This window comes from Passer montanus, unplaced genomic scaffold, assembly GCF_014805655.1.
Source record: "Passer montanus isolate IOZ18808 unplaced genomic scaffold, ASM1480565v1 scaffold21, whole genome shotgun sequence".
In the NCBI taxonomy this organism is placed as follows: Eukaryota; Metazoa; Chordata; class Aves; order Passeriformes; family Passeridae; genus Passer; species Passer montanus.
The window spans coordinates 4,936,235-4,957,897 of record NW_024366703.1 but is presented as its reverse complement, the minus strand read 5'-3'; the positions used below and the strand labels follow the sequence as shown (position 1 = coordinate 4,957,897).

At 38.2% G+C, this 21,663-nt stretch overlaps 1 long non-coding RNA gene across 1 annotated transcript; it reads left to right on the top strand.

Annotated features, from left to right (window-relative positions):
- Window positions 1-5,369: 5,369 nt before the first annotated feature.
- On the top strand, window positions 5,370-13,734 carry LOC120502118. The gene is made up of 4 exons (XR_005627455.1): window positions 5,370-5,484; window positions 5,642-5,747; window positions 7,674-7,773; window positions 12,335-13,734. It is a non-coding gene; the product is annotated as an uncharacterized LOC120502118 (long non-coding RNA).
- The last annotated feature ends 7,929 nt before the right edge of the window (window positions 13,735-21,663 follow it).

Below are 21,663 nucleotides of genomic sequence, written 5' to 3'. Positions count from 1 at the left end.
TGTTAATTTTTTTAATAATATATTAGTAACAAAAAACACTTCAGGAACTAAAGCAAATAAATTCTTTCTTTTTTTTTAATATCATCCCAAAATAAAGTTCCCTATTGCTCCTGTATGTTCCTCCAGTTGTGATATATAAGACAGGGTGACAGATATACAGGAACAAGTGACTTTTCTACATGGTTGAATGGCAATTCTTATGTGAGTAGTTCAAATTATCACAAGGTAAATGGTGCAAGGCAGGGAAAGGCTGGACAGTCTGGAGAGATCTCCAGAATCTCCCCTGTTCATTTTTAAGGAATAACTGTGCTGTTTGTCTTTGAGGTGTGATTAGTGGCTTCCTGGAGGGAGTAGGTACATCCCTGTTCCAAAGGCTATTGGGCTGCCACGGGCATGTCTTCATGCCACCTTCTCATCTGAAATGCATGAGAAATTCAGACATAGGCACACGGACTGTTTGCTGTGCTGAGGGCACGGCCCCGCGCTCTCAGCATCTTCTTTAGCAAGAGGACACTGCAGACTGGTGTGCATGCTTGGATCAAGGCCCAGTCTCAGATGGCAGTTTAGTATAAATTATTTTAACCTTGATCAGGAGGCAGCAGACAGACTCACGTGGTCACCTCGCTCCTCCATCCTGCTGGCACACAGCTGCTCTCCGTGCGGAGCCATCCAGACACACGTCCAATGTCTGGCTGCACTGCAAACCCTGGGGAACTCTTACACAGACTTGGAGTGTTGGATTTTGTCCCAAGGAGTTTCTTTTAAAGTAGGTGAAAGTTAATGAAGATTAAAGTGTCATATTGGAGTGGGAACACTTCCTGCTTCCATCACAGACACACAGTGACACAGGTTTTTCCATTCCTGTGTGTTTGAGAAGATGGGAAATGGGGTAAGAGACAAGGGTGACCTGAGAGTGAAGCCAGAAAAGGGATTTAATATTCCTGCAGTCTGTCTAGCAAAATATCTCAAGACTGATGTAAAGTAAACTGAGAATAATGTGCTTAATAAAAATAATTTTGTTTTCATGAAATGTATTTCTGTGATGAATAGGATTCCTTTAATTGGTTTGTTCACGTGGGGTTTTTTTTCTAGTTTGTTTTTCTTGTGAAAATTCTGGCTGGGTGGGAGAGAAGGGGGAGCTTCCTTCCTGCCTCATCCTGGCTGCTGCTACTTTCTGGGTTGGGGAATGGTAGAGCCTAGGGTAAGACACTATAAGCCTTAAAACAGAGTCTTAAACCAGGAAAAGACCCTCAAGATCATCAAGCCCACTCTTAACCCAGCACCACCATATTACCACCAAACCATTCCTCAAGTGCAGACATTTTATCAACACTTCCAGAAATGGCGATTCCACCCCTTCCCTGGGCAGCTTGCTCCAATGTCTGGCCACCCTTTCAGTGAAGAAATATTTCCCAATCTCTAATCTAAACCTCTGCTGGTGCAACTGGAGGCTAATTCCTCTTCTCCTGTCACCTGCAACCTGTGAGAAGGGCCCTTGCTACAACCTGCCCTGGTGGGAAGATATGAAAAGGACCAGATTCTCTAATTGCACCAAATTTCCACAGAATGCAATCTGGAGCTGGCACAGATTAGCACGTTATGTTTGGATAATTGTAAACATTGTTTGGAAATACTCAATAATTATTTTTATTAGCATAGTTCACATGGCTATGCAATGGAAAAATATTCAGGCTTCTAGAAAGACAGTAAATTGAAAGAGACAAGTAGGTATCTCCATATGCCAAACCTTCATCATCCCTATAATTGAAAACATTTCTAGCGTGTTAAGGTTAAAGAAACTGAATTTACCCTTCTGCAAAGGCTAGCTTAAGGTTCATGCATTATTTAAGTCATACTTACACCCTATTTTAAGGTTTTAGGTGAGATTTAAATGACTTATCAGCTGTAAGCTGAATTTTCCCCTTAGAGAAGTAATCTATATGCAAAGAGTAAATCATAGATACATTAATTTCTTTGGTGCACAACTTCAGTAAGAAGCAGGGGGTTTTATGTTTTATGACTTGAATCACCTAGAAAGCATTGAAAAAAGCCCAGTTCATCATTGAGATGCCATCTCTACTCCTAAGGATGAGGATAATGCTCTGTGACACTAATGTATCCTTGTACCATCTGCTTTTTCAGTCAATAACACTCAAAGCTGTTTCTTTCAGAATTCATTCATTTTAAATGTTTAAGTTTTCAGTGGAAAGTATATAGATCATGGAGGGTTTTTTATATGTGTTTTCATTTATATTGCCGTTATGCATTTTAAAATCAAAAAGGAAAAAACCATATACTAACAAGCAATAACTTAGTTGTGCAACATTCTTAAAATAAGCTTTTCATTTTATGAGCTATTGCTGATAGAGAGACACAAATCCTCTGGGAGGAAGTAAGTTTTTCTGTACACTTAAAATATCTGAAAGGGGAAAAAAGTGCTCAATATTTCTTTTTCAATAAATTTCATAATGAAGTAAAAACTCAGGATGGGCTGACAAACATAATCATGGGTTTCATGATTTTTAGGTCTGGGAAGCTGATGTGTAAACTGTAACCTAGCACTGAATAAAGCTGTTCAAACACACAACTGTGGGTGTCAGCTCAAATCACATCCAAAGTCATCTGGGGAAAGAGGAGGAGCACTAAAGACTTATTCAGGGATATCTTAACTTCTCAGTCTCAAATCCTGAATGTCCTCATATCAAATCTACCTGCTAATTCTCCTTGGAGATTAAGAGATCCACCAAGTCTTTCTGGATGTAGCAATATAGTAGTACTAGAGGTAATGAATATTTTCTTTGTCTGCCCCTGCCTGAGGACAGGTATGGTCTTTTCTCACAAATCTGTATCTATTTTCCTAGCAAAGCCTTTGTCACCATCACTTTATGTTGCTGGGGGTTCCTCTGCTTGCTGATATAAACACTGAAACCAGCTCAGCCATAGAAGAATTCAGGGGTCTTCCACAGGGAAATGTTATGCTAGCAGTCTATTAATACTTACGTGATGAAAATTAACGTTTGTAGATGTTCCTAATTTTTTTTTGTCCAGACATTTAATAATCAGTATTTTTTATTATTAAGTATTCCTTAATAAAGGTAGGTGTGCCAAAGCATCAGTGAGCCTAAGGATATCTTCTGTGCACAAATTTTAATGTGTGACAGGGAATGCATTTGCATGGAAAAAATTGAAAGAGACACCAGAGGAGTTACTGTGTAATGTGAACAGACAGAGCAAAAGGGCTACATGACAATCCAGGGAGAGAAAGAGAACTGTCAGATAAAATATAAAGGTGGAGCAATCACAGTGCTTGGGACTGTGTTTAACTCCATCAGTGCCATGCCAGGTGAGTCCCAGGATTTATTACAGTTTGCATCCACTTTCCTGTATGTGCCAAATTGCTACATCCCAGATAACTGTGGTTAGAGGCAGACCTCCTCTCCAGGCTTTTCTGAAATATGCAGTATATTTCAGAATATATGCAGTCATACACAAGCAAAGGATTAAAGCAGATAAAGGGCAGGAAAAACTTGAGAATATGTATTTTGCCCATTCCTTTAGAGGACAGATTAAGAATTCATGGGAAAGGAATGTTAGACACTGCACTCCATTTCTGCACTGGTCAGTACTCACAAGCTGTATTCAAAGGTCTTGTTGAGATTCACCAATGCAAAGAGCAAGTTAATAAAAAATAGATCCTGGGTTTCTTGTTCTCATGTTCTGGCAGATCTTTCTCAAACTGTGATGTGAACTGGCAAGAGAGCTGTCAAGAGTGAGATGAAAGAGCATGACAGAGACTCCAGAGTATGGTAACAGTATTCTAATCCCAGACACACTTACGCTGTTATTTTATTTATTATTTGTTACATACCTGGGGTATGCTTAACACATTGCAAGACTAAAGGAAAGCTATTTCTCTTGTGCCTTAATGCACTTTGCAGTGAAACACACAGCTGTGCCTTTTGTAAAAGCAGGGAGGCAACCTTCCATATTTCTGAGACATGAGCCCTTCAGAAGCAGGAATTCTAGTAATTCAAGAAATCCTACCTGCAACTTCTGTGAGATTTACTGAACAAAATGTTTCAATTAGATTGTTTTACATGCAAAGCTGCAGGTTTTATATTTTTATTTTCCCTGGAAAAACCACTTTGGATTTTTCACACAAATGCATTAATGAGAGATCCTTCAACATCCCACTCACACCTCTAGAAATTTGTATCCCATGTCTGGCCCACAGAGACGGGATGAAATTGATGTCTCAGATGTGTTTCATAACTTGTTTCTCTCTGATATGTCATATGTAATGAAACCTGTTAAATAATTTTTTAATTATAATTTTCAGATCTTAGCATGTTCTTTCTTGAAGGAAATTGGGAGTTTTATTTATTTAGTAACATTCTTACTAATTAACAAGGGTAGGCCAGATAGATCAGATTCTAAAATAAGGCCATTTTGTTACTCTCATTTTGCTAATGGTACTTAGAAAAGGAACACTTCATGTCTTCAAGGAGTTGTGTGCCTTGAATTACAGCATTTTATAATCCCCTATATTATTGTCCCTCCAAAGCTGCAATTTTCCTGTGTATTTGCTAATAGACCTTTGAACTAAAGCAAAAACAGTCCTCTGGTAAATCACACTTTCCCAAGTGATTACCTGACTGGAATCATTCCCAAGGGCTGAAATAACCACAGGCATGACACACATTCTTTGTCGATGGAAAAATCAAATTCAGACTTCAGAATTGACCTGGAGGATAACATGTAAAACCTAGTACATTTAAATTGCCAATAGGTGTATCTATAACTTTGTGTGAGTGTATGAATAGATTATTTCTATCTTTTTACTCCCAGCAATTGGGGTTTTATATAAATATAGATGGACAACTGCTACATGAGTTACGTTATAATATACGTTTTCTGGGGGTTTTTTGCAAAGATAACTAAAAATTAATTCCTTAGTGTCTTACTTGGAGGCAGGCAGGTCAATATTACATATTTATATTAAAGCCTCAGCTGAGAATATAGTTACATTTCCCAGTCCTGTTATAACATGCTAATAGTTGGGCTCTTTTGGATAAAACTTAATTAAATAGTTCCCTTGATGCACTAAGTTAAGCATTAAAACAACTAATGTGACATAAATCATTTAACAACCTTTATAAATGCATTTTCCCCTTACATTTCCATGTGTCTGTATCTCACTTTTACTCAGAATCATCTGATTAAGTTCCAGGAAATTCAGAGCCCAGTCATGCATTCTGGGTTCAGAACATACAGGTGGCTGAACTTAGAGATTTGATGAGGATTGAGTGGCAATTTGCTTATTATCACAGGTTGCAGCTGTGATGGGCAGGTAAATGTCAGCAGGAAGAGCAGGATGGGAGTTTCAGGATGCTTCTGCACAACAAAACTCACATCCCTTTAGCAAACAAATTCTATTTGATCCTTGTACTGTTGTTGTGGTTGATATTACTTCATTGTGTCATGGTAATTTGTCAACCTTGGCATGCATGGCACTTCATCCACTCTATAATGCAACCCCTCTTCTGTATTTGGGGACAACCAGGGCTTGATGGAAGTGGGGCTGTCTTACCACCTTTGGCCAGGGAGGTGATGATGTGTGAAATGGTGTCCTTTACTGCAGGAGATAATGCTCTGGCACTGGGCTGCCCTGGGAGGGAGAGAGCCTCGAGTGGGAAAGCTCATTCCCTTGAAGCGAAGAAATTAAGCTGCAGCATTTTTTTGCTCAGGTGAGTTGCTGGATGTTATGCTCTGCTCTCCTTGGCATGCCTTTTGTAGCTGCAGCGTGTTTGGGGCTCTGGGCTTTGTGGTTTTCTGAACCCTAACCCTAACCTGTTCTTTGATGAAAACACTACTGTATTCAAGCCACTGCTAAGCACCTGAACAGTATCAGACACTCAACTCTGACTTTAAGTAACCTTCTGGGTATCTAAGGAGGCTGGTAGCCCTGATTTTCTGATTAATCACTCATTAGTTTCACGGACCACATTATGCTTACAGAACTCATGACAGCAGAGCATAGCACTCATTGCAATTAATTTAGTTGGATGTTAGTGAAAGCTATGTTTCAGTGCTGTAATGTAATGATATAATTCAACCAAAGAGCACTTCTTCTGGCCTGTAACCACTGAATCACAGAATTGACTAGGTTGGAAAAGAGCTTTGAGATCATCGAGTCCAACCAAACTTTCAGTTTCACTCCCAGATACACAGACCTCTGCAGGTGAGCAGGCACGTGCACAATAAAGCAAGAATTACTTTTGGTACATTATTCAAAATAAAATGTAATATTTATCTGGCTTTTCTACTTCTCAGAGTGCTCTACAAACTATGAGTAGGCATTCTTAATCCCTTACCACACACGAGAAGAAAGAGGGATAGTTTTTGTCATAAGCATAAGTTAGAAAAGTGTCTTTGTCAAATTCTCTCTGGCTTGCCTAGGTGTGTTCTTACTCTAACTAAATTCCTAGCTTTGGGAAGACAGGTTTGAGTCTGTGAAGCAAACCTAAGAAATTAATCTAGAATTTGGTTTGTTGGGGTTTTTTGTTTGTTTATTGGAGTTTGTTTGGTTTTTTTTTAATTAAAAAGAATGGTATTGATAGTCCAATATTAGTACAGATGTTGGCATGAAACAGCTGACAACTGGACTGAGTTTATGCAGCTATAGTATGTCAGATATTCTTGTTATACCCTTCTAGCTTTTTACCAGTTATGCTGATGTTGTGTTAGAGCATTCTTCTACTGTATTGTTTTTTTGCTTTTAGAGACCTAGTAATAAAATAGCTTGCCTGACATAGGAGAATTTATTTTCTGGATTTGGTTACTTGTGGTCTGCATCACTTTCCTGACAACCATAAGAACATTCTCTTTAACTTGACTGTTACTGTGTCCATTGCACAAAGCAAAATATAATGAAATTACACTTAGAGAATGGATTTGCAGGTGGAATTCCCCAGTTTCTAATAGATAACCAAAGCATATGAGTCCATTGAGCCAAGAAATTATATTCTGGGAAGTATTTGTTATGATTATGCAATATGGTGACTTGATGATTTACTGTGGATGGAGGCAGCTCATGTGCCACAGCTGCTTGTGATCCCAGCCATTTCATTTAGGGACTTTCATGCTGCTCTCAAAAGACTGAGGCAAAGAGCAGATTTTAGTCCTGTTCTTCACAGAGAAATTTATACAACAAAAATTGATTGGAATGCATTTCCTCTGCCACTACACTCAAAAAGCAAACTATTACTTTGGAAAATAGCTTTTTTAGAAAAAAATATATTTTGGAAAATAACATTTCTGGTCAGCTTCTCTGTACAGGCAAACACATCTGATGAGATTGCTGCCATATAGTAACACTGGTTTTGATAGCAAGAAATTTGCTGATCAAGCAATATTTTGCAAAAAAACCCTGCATATACCTTTATATGGCAGGTGATATTGAAGGGGAACCTTTATAAAAAATAAATTTTTACTGTTAATTGTTACATTTTCTGAGCAAAACCAAATGCAGCTGTTATAAGCTTTGATCATGGTACTCTAAAGAACAAGGGAAAAATACCAGTCTACACATGTATTAGGGGTTGTGTGACAATTTGTCACTAGATAAATTACAGTTTTATAATGAACAAAATTTATTTTTCATAATTTGAAAGATGCCTGGAAGGTTTTAGAGGAAAATATATCACCATATTAAGTAGCAGACAAAGCAGAAGAGGAGAGCCTATCAAATGAAGCAAGACAGAACTCCATTATGTAAGATACATATGTAAAATCTCTACTCTGACATAGTGAAGGAAATTATTTAACTTCTCTGATTGACCTTTTTCTCACTGAAGCGGTAAAACTTTTTTAAGTATAAAAGGAAAATTCTATGAAATTTATGGAAGGCAGCCAACCTATTATTTAATATTCCACATGACTGGATAATATTATTGATGAATAATATGCAATTTGTTGGAATATAGCAAGAAAACTTACATATTTTTCCACTTATATGTGCAATTCTCTGCATAAATTAGTTTTCTTCATTTTTATTATTTTTCCTGTAGATGGAAGAATAAACAGAAATTGAGAGATAGCATAAGATACAGTTCTTTTCTGTAGGACTATATTACTCTTTTCTAATTTTGCAAAACTCTTCAAAAAATATCTTGGGAAACTACTGTGAAACAAGAGGGCATACTGATGGATTCACCATAGTATCTTCAAAATAGAAAAATGATAAATAATGTTCCCAAAACCTGTGTATACCTTAGAGGTTTCTGAAATAAATTTTCAAATAAAGAAAAACTCATAAGTCTTGTAAATTTAGTAAGAATTTATAGCATACTCCTTTAAAATGCTGTAAAGACTTTTGGACATAACAAGTTCTGAGAAAAACCTTTGTGTTTCAGATGAAGCTAAACTAGTTTCTTTGTCTGTGTTATGGGACTGCTAATTTTTGTTGAACATTTGTTTGAGAGGTACTTATTCTATTGTTCTCTGCCCACCAGCTCTTCTGCTATTTTTATATAAAATATAAACAAAAGAAGTTACTTTAATATGACTACATAGAATTTGTAATTTCTACTCTGTGCAAAATTCCCTGGATCTAAGCTTGTCCATTTGGTTTTCAAGATGTGAGAGCATTTCTAAGGCACATTTTTCCCTTATTGGCCATAGCAGATTTTAAAGCTGTTGTCTCACAAGCTTTGCTGCAGTGACACACAGCTTTAGAAGGGCACTGAGACCCCACCAACTCGCAAAGTCTGACGAATATTTTCATACTGACTTGGTAAATGAGTCACAACCTTTGTGAATTGCCTGAGGGCAGAAAGCAATTCAAGGGAAGAGTCATTTAGAGAACTCATCTTTCCAGACTCCTGTTCTCTCTTCAGTACTTAACAAGGGTTTTTTGTAATCATAGCAAAATGCTGATTTCTAAAAGTGAGGAGATATCACTCTGTACATGCTGTGTTCATATAATCTTGTTTAGTCATATACTATTGACCAGTGGCAGAGACAGAATAACTGAACTAACTGGATCTCTGATTTGAGATGGTAATCAGTTTTTATTAGGCAAGGGACCTCATATTCCTCCTCAAACAGGTGAAGGAAAAATATTATTTCATTAATAAGATTAATATGCATTCATTGGTTATTGGAAGGATCTGCACTTAACCTAGTTCTGAGGAGGCCTGGCAAGACCTTGTTGAGCTGTATGAACAACCACTTCCTACATCCCTAACAAATTTCTTTGGGAAAAGAGGGTAGGAAAGTAAGGGAGCCTGGAGGAGTTCAATATTACTTTTTGAAACTTTCAAGAGCAAGCTACAAGAGCTCTCTCAGTTTGAGTCTTGCATCTCTTCTCTCATGGTCTGGAATCACACAAGTGTAATTTAGATTAGACTAGAAATGTGGAAACAATTTGGCCAGTGATGCATAAGGAACAGAAACCAGTTCTCCCTTTCTGATCCTCTTCTGTCAAGACAGAGAATAAAAAGCAAATCATCTCCACTTCCCTTATTAAAATATGATTCCTAATATTCAAAGGGAAGTAATCCATAGAATACAAAGGCACTGTTAAGACATAGGTAATCTAGAATGTGGCAGAATATGTCATGTGAGGCTCGTGGAAATGCAATACAACAAGGGATTTGTTGAAAAACAGGGAAGTTTTAAAGGAGACTTTCATTTTCAAGTGCTCTTTTCAGACACTGCCTGTTGCAACGGTGTGATACAATAACATAAAATTGCTTTCATTAATAGTATGGACCTATTTTGCCTGCAGAATTAGGCTCAGCAGGATGGATCGTTATTAAATTGCAGAAAACATTAAAATAAACTCTGGGTATTGAGGTAGCTAACCTGGATAGAGTTTTAGAAGCATGATGCCATGTTGAAGACTATGTAACACTGAAAAGTAGAATGCCTAGAGTAGATGTGGCAGAAGAAACTGAAGTCTGTCCTTTAGTTATCAAACAAGCAAACAAAATCTCTGGCGTGTCACTGAGACTGTCATGAAAATGCTGTCATATCAATTAAAGCTGCTTTCCTCATTTTTTTTCATGCTGGCTGAGGCCCAAACAAAAGACTTGTGATATCCCAGCCCAAGTTCTTTTTGACTTTCTGTAACTTGCAGAAAAGTAGGTGAGTGAACATCCCATTTTCATATTATTTCACTGAAATTATTTAGAATTGGGAGGTCTGTATTTGCAGTGCTGTCAAACTGACAGCAGAGTGCACAACCAGTATGTTCTTACTGTCAATGCTGTTGGTGGACCTGGCATTCAGATCTGTTGATGATCTGCCCTTAACCTGATGCAGTACATGGGGGAAACGAGGTGCCTTGAGCTCTTTCTCTGAACTCCCAACAACATCATCCCCAGACAGCCAGGACCACACACAGCCTATGGCAATAGTGAGGTGTTTTGTGCCATGCTGTGAGAATGCCCTGGATGCTCTTTAGCAACCAACTGCTCACGATGCTCCAAAAGAGAGCTTTGCCAAAGGAGTCACAATGATGGGTTCTTATTAGATTTGGTAAATCTCATGTGGACATAAAGAAATTACGCTGATGTCACCACCTGAGTAAACAAACATGGAATTTCACTGAACTGAGTAATAGGTTCTGTATTTTTATTGGAATAAAGGATGATAGATGATCAAAGTAAAGGCATCCAAAAGGCAGATATATGTCAATGCAGAAGACTCTAATAGAAGAGAATAGCACACTGTGCTCCAGTTCATGGTAATTCGTTCTTTGTGAAAGGCAAATACTATTGTTCTCAGGGTTGGAACATATTTTCTCAAACTGAACTTCTAGGGAATTTCATTCCTTTGATGTCACTGTCCATTTGAAGTCATGATTATCCAAAAAGCCATGATTAGACCCTAGGCAGAAGGAGGAACTGAAAACTGGTCAAATTAGGGAATATGAGAGCAAGTTTGTTGAGTGAATATTTGTTTCACTCCAGCCTTGCTGATGTTGATGGGGAACAGCAACACTGCTGCTCTTGCAGGGCACTCAGTGCAGGTTCCCACAACTGCAGCCAGAGGGTTGGCTCCCAAGGAGCTTTGTTAGCAGGACAGTACCAAGGGCAGGTATTACAAACTCTGCCAGGTTACAAGTACTGCTTTCTCAGATAATGAGAAAGAAATACCTGTGAAGACCTCTCGCCATTTTTTAATCCACAAACTCACCTTTTCCCCTCCTTCAGACAGAAAAACAAGGTTCATTTTTCCTTTCCAATGTGTTGTATAGTGGGGGTTGAAACCTGCAGGTGGAAGGCATAGTGCTGTTATTATTATTTACTCTTATAAAAGACAACACAGGGATTGCCATCAGTGAATCTGTCTCTCAGAGTTAGGTTTGAAATTTGCAGGCCTCAGCTATCTGGATAGGTTTAAGGAATAATTTCTGTTATTTGTAATATATGAAGCAATAAAATGCTACTAAGAATGATTAATAGCCAAAGTGAAGCTCAGACATTTCATCGATCTCAAAAGCCATTTATTGCAAGTATATGAAAGCAAAAGAGATTATTGCTATTATACAACAAACTATAAAATAAGAAAGGAGAAAAATGCATCTTTTTCTCCTTGCAGATGATGAAAAGGTATTCTGCATTTTTCCTCTCTGCAGGATTTTCCATTGGAAACACATGTTGGAGGCATGAGTGGGATCAATAACATCACAGAGCTTTAAATACTGATTAAATGATCAAGGACAGATACATTTGAGGATAAGCTCAAAAGCTGTTCACAGAAGCAGTTGGTGCAGAGCAGAAGTGACTGAACTGGACAATGAGGGTTTTGTGTGCAGATACGTTTGAATTTTTCTGCCTAGAATTCTGTGCTTGTTACATAACCCCTCTTGATTAATTGAGCCCCTGTGCCAGGTTGTCAGCTGCAGCTGAGGTATGTCTGGCACAGCCAAGGGGAACTGGCACACCAGCCTGCTGCTAGGTTTCACCCTGTTCTACCCCAAGCCTAGGACAGAATAAGCCATAGGAACACTTGATGGCCTGGATGTTACTTTGTTGGTTCTGTACCACCTGAAGGCTCACCTTCACACCAAACAAAATGTCCTTTGTCCTTCACACTGGTCAGAGCAGTCTCACAGAAATTCTGACTTCAACAGAACATTCCTGGAGGTCCCATCCTCTGGTCATGAGCAGACAGCCTTTTGCATAAGGTAAAAAATCCAGCCATTCCACTGATCATGTGCCACTTTAACAACCGCTGATATCTGGAGGACCTAGAAGACATTAGGTGCATTAGGACAACTGGAATTTGTAACATTGAATATGTGATTCTAATCTTGTATTTTTAGGTCCCAAGTGGAAGTGGTCTTCAGAGCGTATTCAGAGAGAAGTCATGGACAGAGTTTTCCCTTTATTCCATGCAGTAGTAAAGAGTGAACAGAATTTGGGAAGTGTAACTAGAGAAGGTTGCATGCAGCTGAACCTTTTTTCATTTGTTTTAATAATTTTTCCTGGCTATGCTCCTACAAATAACAGGGGTTTATTTCAAGAAGTTGGATTTAAATAATTTACCTGTCCTTGTGAGGCAGATGAAGATTGGGGTGTATTTCTGCCTCTTAAAAGGTGTGTTCATGCAGACATCAATGCAGAGACCAAAAATTTCATTAAATGAATGAAATCCTATGCAATACTGAATAGAAGCACTACTTTGTATGCTTTCTGCTTCTCTCTTTGTGCTAAGAGACTTTCTTTACTGGATATTCTTCTAGCCTAACTGCTTGCTATACACAATCTTTACCTTTTTTCCCCTTAATATAAATCAACTATCTTTACTAAAAATGAAAATGTAATAACATGTTATAGATTCAGATGAATCAATAGCTGTAATGGTTTGGAAGAGAGTTTTGCCCAGTTGATTAATTTGGATTATCAAATTCTGGAGACATAGACTGCAGTTCATGGATTTTATGATGCCCAAGATGGCTTTGCCTTCATCCAGGAGGTAACTGACGATACCTAATTAATGACAAATGTTTCAAACACATACTTGCTGTAGCTACTATAGTCTTTTAGCTGAACTCAGCAATTTATCTTTTTTCCTGGCTCATTAAACTCTATTTTGAGCTCAAATAATATACAGCTAATGATCATGTCTTTAAGAGTATTTGCAAATCAGTCACCTCTGCCCTGGAATTAGTTCTTAAAAAGTCTAAAAATCTACAATAGAGTAAAACAGAGTGCATATCAATCCTTCAGGGCCTGTATCATTTGAAGGTTGGGGGGATATTTTCTCCTTTCTCTCAATGAGATCTCTTGGTATAGGAGCTCTTCTCTCCTCCTGCTAATCTGCATGTGCAATGTACAAAATCCAGTCTCAACTACGTTTTCAGGTTGTATTTATAAATTTTATAGCTAGATTCTGGGTGTCAACTGTTTCTGCTCAGAGGAGCATTTGCCATGATAAAGGAGCCCCCAGTGGGACAACACACAGTTATTCCTAATGTATCCATCAGCAAATTATCTAGGCAGTAGTCACAAAATTGAGATTGGGTAGTAAAAGTAATTGATTTTTTTTCACTATAGGAGCTAGTTCAGAAGTTACAAAAAAGTCTTAATTTAGAGTGAGTGGAAATAGAAGTGTTGGGGGTTTTTTTTCTCAGAATGCAAAAAGGGCATTCAGCTGTGTGTGGCATCACGGTTCAAACCCAAAGCAGGCCTGCATAAAGGACTACTTCTTCCATCTCCCAGGAGCATACCCTACTCACAGCATATGAAAGTTATCGTAGCAGAGGTCACCCTTAGCAAATGCCCTTTTCCTCTTCAGTTGTGGCTATGTGAAAAATAAAAGTCTCCCTGGAACTATTTTGGAAATTAAATTTACATTTTTAATAGCATCAGTATGGCTCCTGCTGTGTTCTTCACCAAACATTTTCTGATACCCTGTATGAGATCTGCTTCAATTTGTATGTAAAAAACCTCTGCTCTTCTGAGGTCAAGTGACTTTATTGGATGATCTGTACCTTTGAAAGTTTCTCTGACTATCTTTGTTACCTACTGAAGGGCTTGGCAGAAAGATCACGTTCAGCATTGTGATCTGAAATTGATTGGGATCAGACTCATTCTAATCAACTCTGGCACAAAGTAACATAGCATAGGGCTCTCTGCCAAGAACAGTCTGATCTCAGCTCCTGAGTGCTTCACAGTGAAGTACTGCAGCCTCTGAGCTTCCATGGAGAGCAGTTTTTTTCCTAGGGTAAGAACGGAGAACAGGTTGCTGGATTAGCAATGCTTTTCTTTTGGAGGGTCTGTAAGGAATACGGAGGACAGCACCTGGTATGCTCCCAGGAGATTTGTGGTATTGTGTCTTGCACAGGCAGAATTTCTTAATGCTTTTCTAGTTCAGTGTCAGAAAGAAAGAACTGCATTGACCCAAGTGTGAAACGCAGTAGTTAAATCCTCACTGGAGACAAGCAGTCACAGCAAATCAAAAAGATTAAATTGTAAATATTGTCTATTACCTCTGTCCCTTGTAGAAAATGTTATTCTGTGTTCTAGTTTCTCTTTATGTTTTATTGAGAAAGATTCCCTGAACAGCCATGGTCATATCTTTGGGGAAAGGAGCAGAACACAGACACTCATGGATTGCATATCAGCTGTTTGGGACACCAAGTGATTGTTTTGGAGACTTTAGATTTTCAGGATGGGCTTTTCCTGCTGGCTTATTAACTTCAAGAAAAATTTAAACAATTCAGTTTGATTCACTGACTCATAGATGGGAGACTACATTGTCCTGTTAATGCTCTCCTTTTCCTTATGAGCAGCTAATAACGATCTCTAGAGGAAATCTTAAGGAAATAGCCAAATGTCAAAAAAAAGCAATCTGAGGGTTAGAATGTGGCATGCACTTAGTTAATTTTTATGTTTCTTTCATATGAATTTAAGTCTTAGTTAATCATTATGAGATGTTTCTCTGAAGGATGGTTGGTATTATGCTGTATCTTATTTCCCATGTGAAATTGCTACGGGCACCATATTAGATTTTATTATGCACATTTTCTTTTAAATTTATCTTCTGTGCAACTTTTTCTTGTGTTTTCAAATGAACACCACTAAAATGAATTAAAAGAGCAAAGGGACCAATAGGTGGTTTAAAGACAATACTGTGTTATGAAGACAATATTATAACGCCAAGACTAAGTTCAGAATCAATTGCAGAATATTTTGCAGTTTGGCTTTCCAGGTTTATGGGTTAAATTTCCATTTGGTATAAGACTCCTGTGTAATGCTGAAAGTTATTTTCATGATGCTTCACTTTACCATGTGAAACAAAGTGGACTACATTGCAATACAAGCTTATTGTAAGATATTGAGATAAAGGAAGTCATATAACACTCCAGAGTGATATCAATAGGAAGAATCCCATTATCAGTCTTTCCATGTGTGTAAACACACACATGCGTATTTCTGGATAGATACTACCTATGAATATGAATATGAATTATACTACTAATAATCTAATTGAATTAATGAGACAACAACTCGGAAATTCCCAAATACCAGACTTAGCACCAGATTCACTTTGGACACATACCTCCTCTAGTCCTAATTTTCCAGTTGTGAAAAAAATAGTTGTGTTTGCATATCAGGTGATTACTAGGTTATTTGCCCATTTGCATACAAATAAAAACAATTCCAGTCTTTGATCTTGCATATCTGTGAGTTCCCTTCAAAGGAAATTATGCCATGACAGTTTTGTTTTTACTTCAATTTGGGCAAAACTATGTTCTTTACTTCTGCTGTCTATTTCAGCTGGTAGAGAAGGGTAATATCCAACTGCAACAGCATAGGATATTTAAAGAATGACAAAGCGGAGATGCCTTAATGCAAAGCACATTATTCTAAAGTAGCTCCTGATGGGAGCTATCTATGCCTGGAGTGCCACCTAGTAGAGTTCATGTGAAAAGAATACAGGAATTGGAGAGGCTGCTGCAGTTCATTTGAAAATGTATTAGATGGCTGAAAGATGTCCTGAGGAGGAGAAGGGTCAAGCATCCTTTTATCATCATTCATATGAAAACAAATGAAACTACTGTTCAAAGATGCAGTGAAATCAAAATCTTTAGACAGTGGACATGTGAGAAATTATGAAGATGAAGAAAAGCACATACTTAAAGAAATATATCAAGAGGAGAGATACAAGAGGAAAAGATCAGATCTCCTAAGCACCTCAGGAAATTATGAAATTAAGTTTCATCAGTATTATAAATACAACAAAAGTGTAGTGCAGTAGAAAAGCAATCATGACTAGAATGGGATTTAAGAAAATGCACTGTTAGGAAAGGATGAAAACAAAGTCAAAGGCAACAGAACAGATGTATACATAAAGTGGTAATTGGTAAAGAATTAGAGTTAAGATTACATAATAAAAGACAATGTTGGGGCAAAAGTAAATGAATGTAAGTAAAGGCTGGAAATTAAAAAGTTGCTAACATGTAGGAGCAGGTGGAGTTTGATTATTTCTTTGTAAAGAATGATGTGACAGGTGTCTATAATGACTGCAGACTGTGCTTCATGAGTTAACTCATAACTTCTTTAGTTAATTCTTTTACCATTCAACCCCATGAAAAGAGTAGGCCTCTATATGGGTTTCCCCATACAGTAAACAGTCTGTGCATGTAGTTTTCTGATCTTCTTCATGAATGCATGGCTAACTCCCCCCTATCGCCTTTGTAAGATTCTGTACCTGGAATACAAACTAACCTACCACTTCAGGCAAGCAGAAGTTATGCTCCTCTATGAGTCATAGCAGTAATGGGGCCAGTTTAAAAATTGTAGTTCCTTACCTTTGAATTCTTTCAGGCTTTTCAGTAGCAGGAACACAATTTGCTTTTTATTGCAACGCTTTCTCATTGCTGCCACAAAGGCAGCAGCAGTTGGCAACTGGCAGAAAGCTCGTCTCTGTCTAGAAATCCAAATAACTGCTAAAGGAAGAATGGTAGTTTTATAGACTGTGAAAGTATTAAAACCCATGGCAATAAAGAGATCTCTGATTAACAAAACCCAAACAATTGAAAAGGATACAAGTCACACACACAAAAACTCCAATTCTTATATAGCAATCCTTCAGTTCCCTCAGTTTCACCCAAACTAAATTAAAATGAGAACCTTCAGGCAAATTGCCATTAAACGAAAACTCTTAAAAGGAGAATGTACAATCTAATTATAGTGTAACAAATGTGTACCTTTCATCTACAAGGCTGGTACTCCAAATTATAATAGTCAATTATGATTATATAATCTATTAAAAAGAATAACCAAAGTGCTATAATGAAAAGTAAAAACCTACAAAAGAACATGAAAGACATCTCCAGTGGCTCAAAGTGGTGTAACAGTAGTACCCTATACAATTTCCTTTCTAATGTAGCCTTTATTTAGACTTTGGGTCAGAGACAAGAGTGCTGACAGTCACTTCCTGAATTCTCAGGAATGCATTCCTTTTGCCCAGTGCCCACTGCATTATTTTTTATAATACCCCATGAATGTAGCTACCTGGAAGTAAAAGGCATGCAGCTAATAACTAAATCAATAAATCACAGTTAAAAGAAGTACTGCCTTTTATTTTGCAGGTCATTCATATATTTGCAAAAAATCCTTCCTTCCTTCCTTCCTTCCTTCCTTCCTTCCTTCCTTCCTTCCTTCCTTCCTTCCCTCCCTCCCTCCCTCCCTCCATTACATAATCACACAATTAGAAAAAATACTGAGAAATTCTAAAGCATGCTTAAAATTATGGAACGGTTTCAATTCTACAAATTAACAATTGGAGCAGGGTCTTTCAACCTCAAAAGATGAGACTAAGGGAGACATGAAAACTTTACAGTGTCATGAATGATAGAAAGATGACACATAAAGACTCTATCCACCACCTTTTTAAACACGAAACGTTAGGGGGCTCAAATGAAACAAAGAATTTACTATATGTGTGAGTCAGCAGAGGAATTTTGTAATAGGATATGGTAGATAGTAAACCCATTCAGACTCAAAAAGTGAATGAACAAATTCATTAAAGAAAAAATATTCAAGTGTTTCTTGAACCAGTAGACACCACCACTGCCTTAGGGACTATCTGAACTCTGACACTGGAGGCTCTGGGAACATTGTACATTACTACCTTGATCCTGCACTCTTCTCTAGACATCTGCTATCAGCTGCTATCAGAGACAGAAATCAAGTCAACTGCTTCACTGCAAATGCTCCTTGTGTAAAAACTACAAACTTCCCTGCTCTAATCCATTTCCTATAAATTTGATACAGCTTAAGGGTGATGCCTAGAGAGGCTACCTGGAACAGAGGCTAGACAGTGTTGAATGAATAAAGTAGGTATTTAATAAAAAGTCCTTCAGAGGATACACCTTGGGCAGTACAAGAGCTTGGCCATGGCTCTACCCAAGATGGACCTAAGATGTACAACCTGTCACAAGTTCTCAGACTTTCATATGTTTTGGTCCATTTACGTATTGAGGTTAATTGTGCACTTACAGCTCCAGGTTATGAAGTCCTATCCTCACAGATTGCTCTCCTCAATTTGCTGTTGTTTACACTTTTGGGGCCTGAAGCTGCAATGTTGTCCTTGGTTCTCTGGCTGGAAAAGGACAGTTTTGTGTAACTAAACTGTGAAGAGAACTTGAACAGAGTTATAAACTATAGCATTACAGAATCTGGAAAATATAAAAGCTAAAACTTAAGGCATCAAGGGGAGCATTCTAAAACTGCAAGGACAAAACTCAGGTGTATTTGACCCATTCCCTCTGCATTGTCTGTAATCATACAGTCTAAACCACAAAGCTCCATGTCATTCAATGACTTTTTGGTCAAGAATTTTCTCATGTATAATATCTACGCTATATTTGGAGTTTGCTTTTTCTTAGCTTTCCATTTTTAATCTAGTATTAAGAAGTCAAAATCTCTAGTAATTGTGATTCCTGGTGTTATTGTTGCTAAAGAAATCTCAGATCATATTCAAAACCTGATCACAGGTAAGTGAAACTTCTCTCTGGTACTTTAACAAAACAATTTTAATCACAGTATATTCATTTAATCAATGCTAAAATTTCTTATTTCTTTTCCAGCTATAGACTATTATTAGCGCAAAGTAATGTTTTTATTTCTGCCTTTTGAGAACTCTCACTTCTGAGAACCTGATTTGTCTTCTATTTGTTTTTAATATACTCACCTGCATACTCAGTCAGCCTCAGACTCAGAAATAAATTTCCACAGACATACATCCATCAAAATGTTTTTCAAAAAATGCCTACCAATAAAGACCTCCTAGGAACTTACACTTCCCTAAGCAATATTGTGGAAAAAAAGAATGGAAAATATGACTACAGACAAACTGACAGCTTCATCTATATGTGGGGTTTTTTAAAATGCTGAACTGTGTAGTGTTGCACATCCTCCAACAATTCCTGTGAGCCATGACTAATTGCAGCAGTTAATAAGAATGAATATTCTAGCCTGAGAATTGCCACGTGAATGTATCAAAACAAATTGCAATGCTTTTTCTGACTGTTGCCTCAGCTGTGAGGAAAAAAACCCAACACTATTATTGATGAGAGCAAAGGCTTAGCATAGCAATTTTTTCTGGAAAAAATATACAAAATATACCAAACCATGTCAGTTCCAGGGACTGTTCTGTCATGCCCATCATGACACTTGTAATAAGGCTAAGTCCACTACAAGTTTTTGTTTACAGAATAATGTTGCGTCTGTTTCATTTTGTTTTCCATTTTGTGCATATTCCACTTCATATAAATAGCTCTTCAGTAGAGCAAATAAGTTAACCAGAGCAAGTTAACAAGATAGGTCTGAAGCATCCTGGATCACTTGGAGCCAGTCAGTCACGTACTTACTCTGACAAAATCTACCTAAGCCTAGAATCAATAAATGAATAATGCATGTCCAAATAAAGCAGGGTAGGTGTGTGAACCCAAGCCTGCTAACCTCACAGGGAAATGCTCTACCACCTCAATTACTAGAAAGGGAATTCCTTGGTCAACAAAAAACATTGATGCTTTCAAAAGTAGCATGTGAATTTCTGTGCAACTTCCACAGGTTTACCTTAAAAAAATCATTTTTCAGGCGTATTTGTGAATGCTCAAGCAGTGATTGCAATGGAGTGCCATCTAAGGTGCATTGATGGGCGAGTGTAGATATTAGGCCTGGTTTATACACCAGAGAAACTTTTCCTGGGTTTTTTTCTATATATTTTTTTTTTATATTGCACTTGAGTCCAGCCCACAAAAGTCCAGAATTCTTGGGTTCTTCTTAGGTAGATTGTGCTGCCTGAGGAAAATATTTTGCCAAAAATGCTGGTAAAATACAGTTTAAGAAACTTTTATATTTTATAATTACTGTTGCTGTCATGCTGGCCTTTTTTTTTTTTTTCAGAAATACCAGGCAGTTTTCCATGCTTCAACACTTGTTCACAAAAGCCTGAGTTACCAGATTGTAAGTATATATATTGTTCATATCAATTTAGTTCAAAAATGTTAGTGAGAAGATAGCATATATATGAAAGACTGCAATCTGTCTGAGATTGGCTTTTTTCTCAGAAGCATGCCATGATTGTGGAATGTATCCAAATAACATTCAGTTGGGAGAAATCTTACAACTGCAGGATGACTTTTATGGGGCAGTTAATCAACGTACCTTTGTTTGCTTCACAGTGTTTGTTAATGTATATTTTAATAGAGTATTAATCTTTTCCATAGAACACTACATACAAAAAATCCACTCTCTTGCTTTGCTTGATTGTACTACGCACAGATTAATTAATTAACATACTTCATCTTGACAAAGAATTATAAAGGAAAGATATAAAGGAAAACAAAATAATGAAATCGGGACCATTATTTTCCAGTAGCTCTAAAATTTAATTACAGGAGGAAAGAGTCTATTCTCTCCATCCACCATGTTTTTACAACGAAGATAAAAGATTGTGATGGGGCTTAAGTTGAGACACCTGGTCAGGGTTTACTTGTCCATTACCAAATGCCAATTCCCATTTCCAGGCAACAGCCTGTTTACTCAAAACAACCTGAGCTTTCCAATGGGGTTTGCTTGAATTAAAATCTGGCTTATGCGGGTGGTGGTTTTGAAGGAATCCTTGATTGTGAACCGTCGATTTCAAAGGGGAGTCTTAATGAAGTTCCTTGAGGCCCTCTAAGCCCTGTGGACAGCAAAAATGGGCCGGAGCTAATGAAGGTAAAGCTGGAGACAGCGCCTTGGTCTTGTTTGTGGTTGTTATGGCTCGAACTGCGTCAAGAGTTATGCCACGAGCGTGCAAATACTCGGCCACCTGTCCTAATTCTGAACACCGGTTTATGCAGCAAACCCGGCGGTTCGCGCAGCCGGTGGCGGTAACGCGAGCCCCGGGGCTGGGGCGGGGATCACCGGCGGCGGCAGCGCCCCGGCACAGCGCCGGTCCCCCGCCGGGCACCAGGCACCCTCTCGCCCGACACCAGCCCTCCCTCCCCGCCGCTGCCGTTCGCCCGCAGAGCGCAGCCGAGAAGGACCGGCCCCGGCTCCCGCGGGGCCCGGCGGCCGCAGCTCGCACTGCGGCGGGCGCGCTCCTCAGGGCGCAGGGCCACGGCACCGCCGCCCCACGGCACCGAGCGGG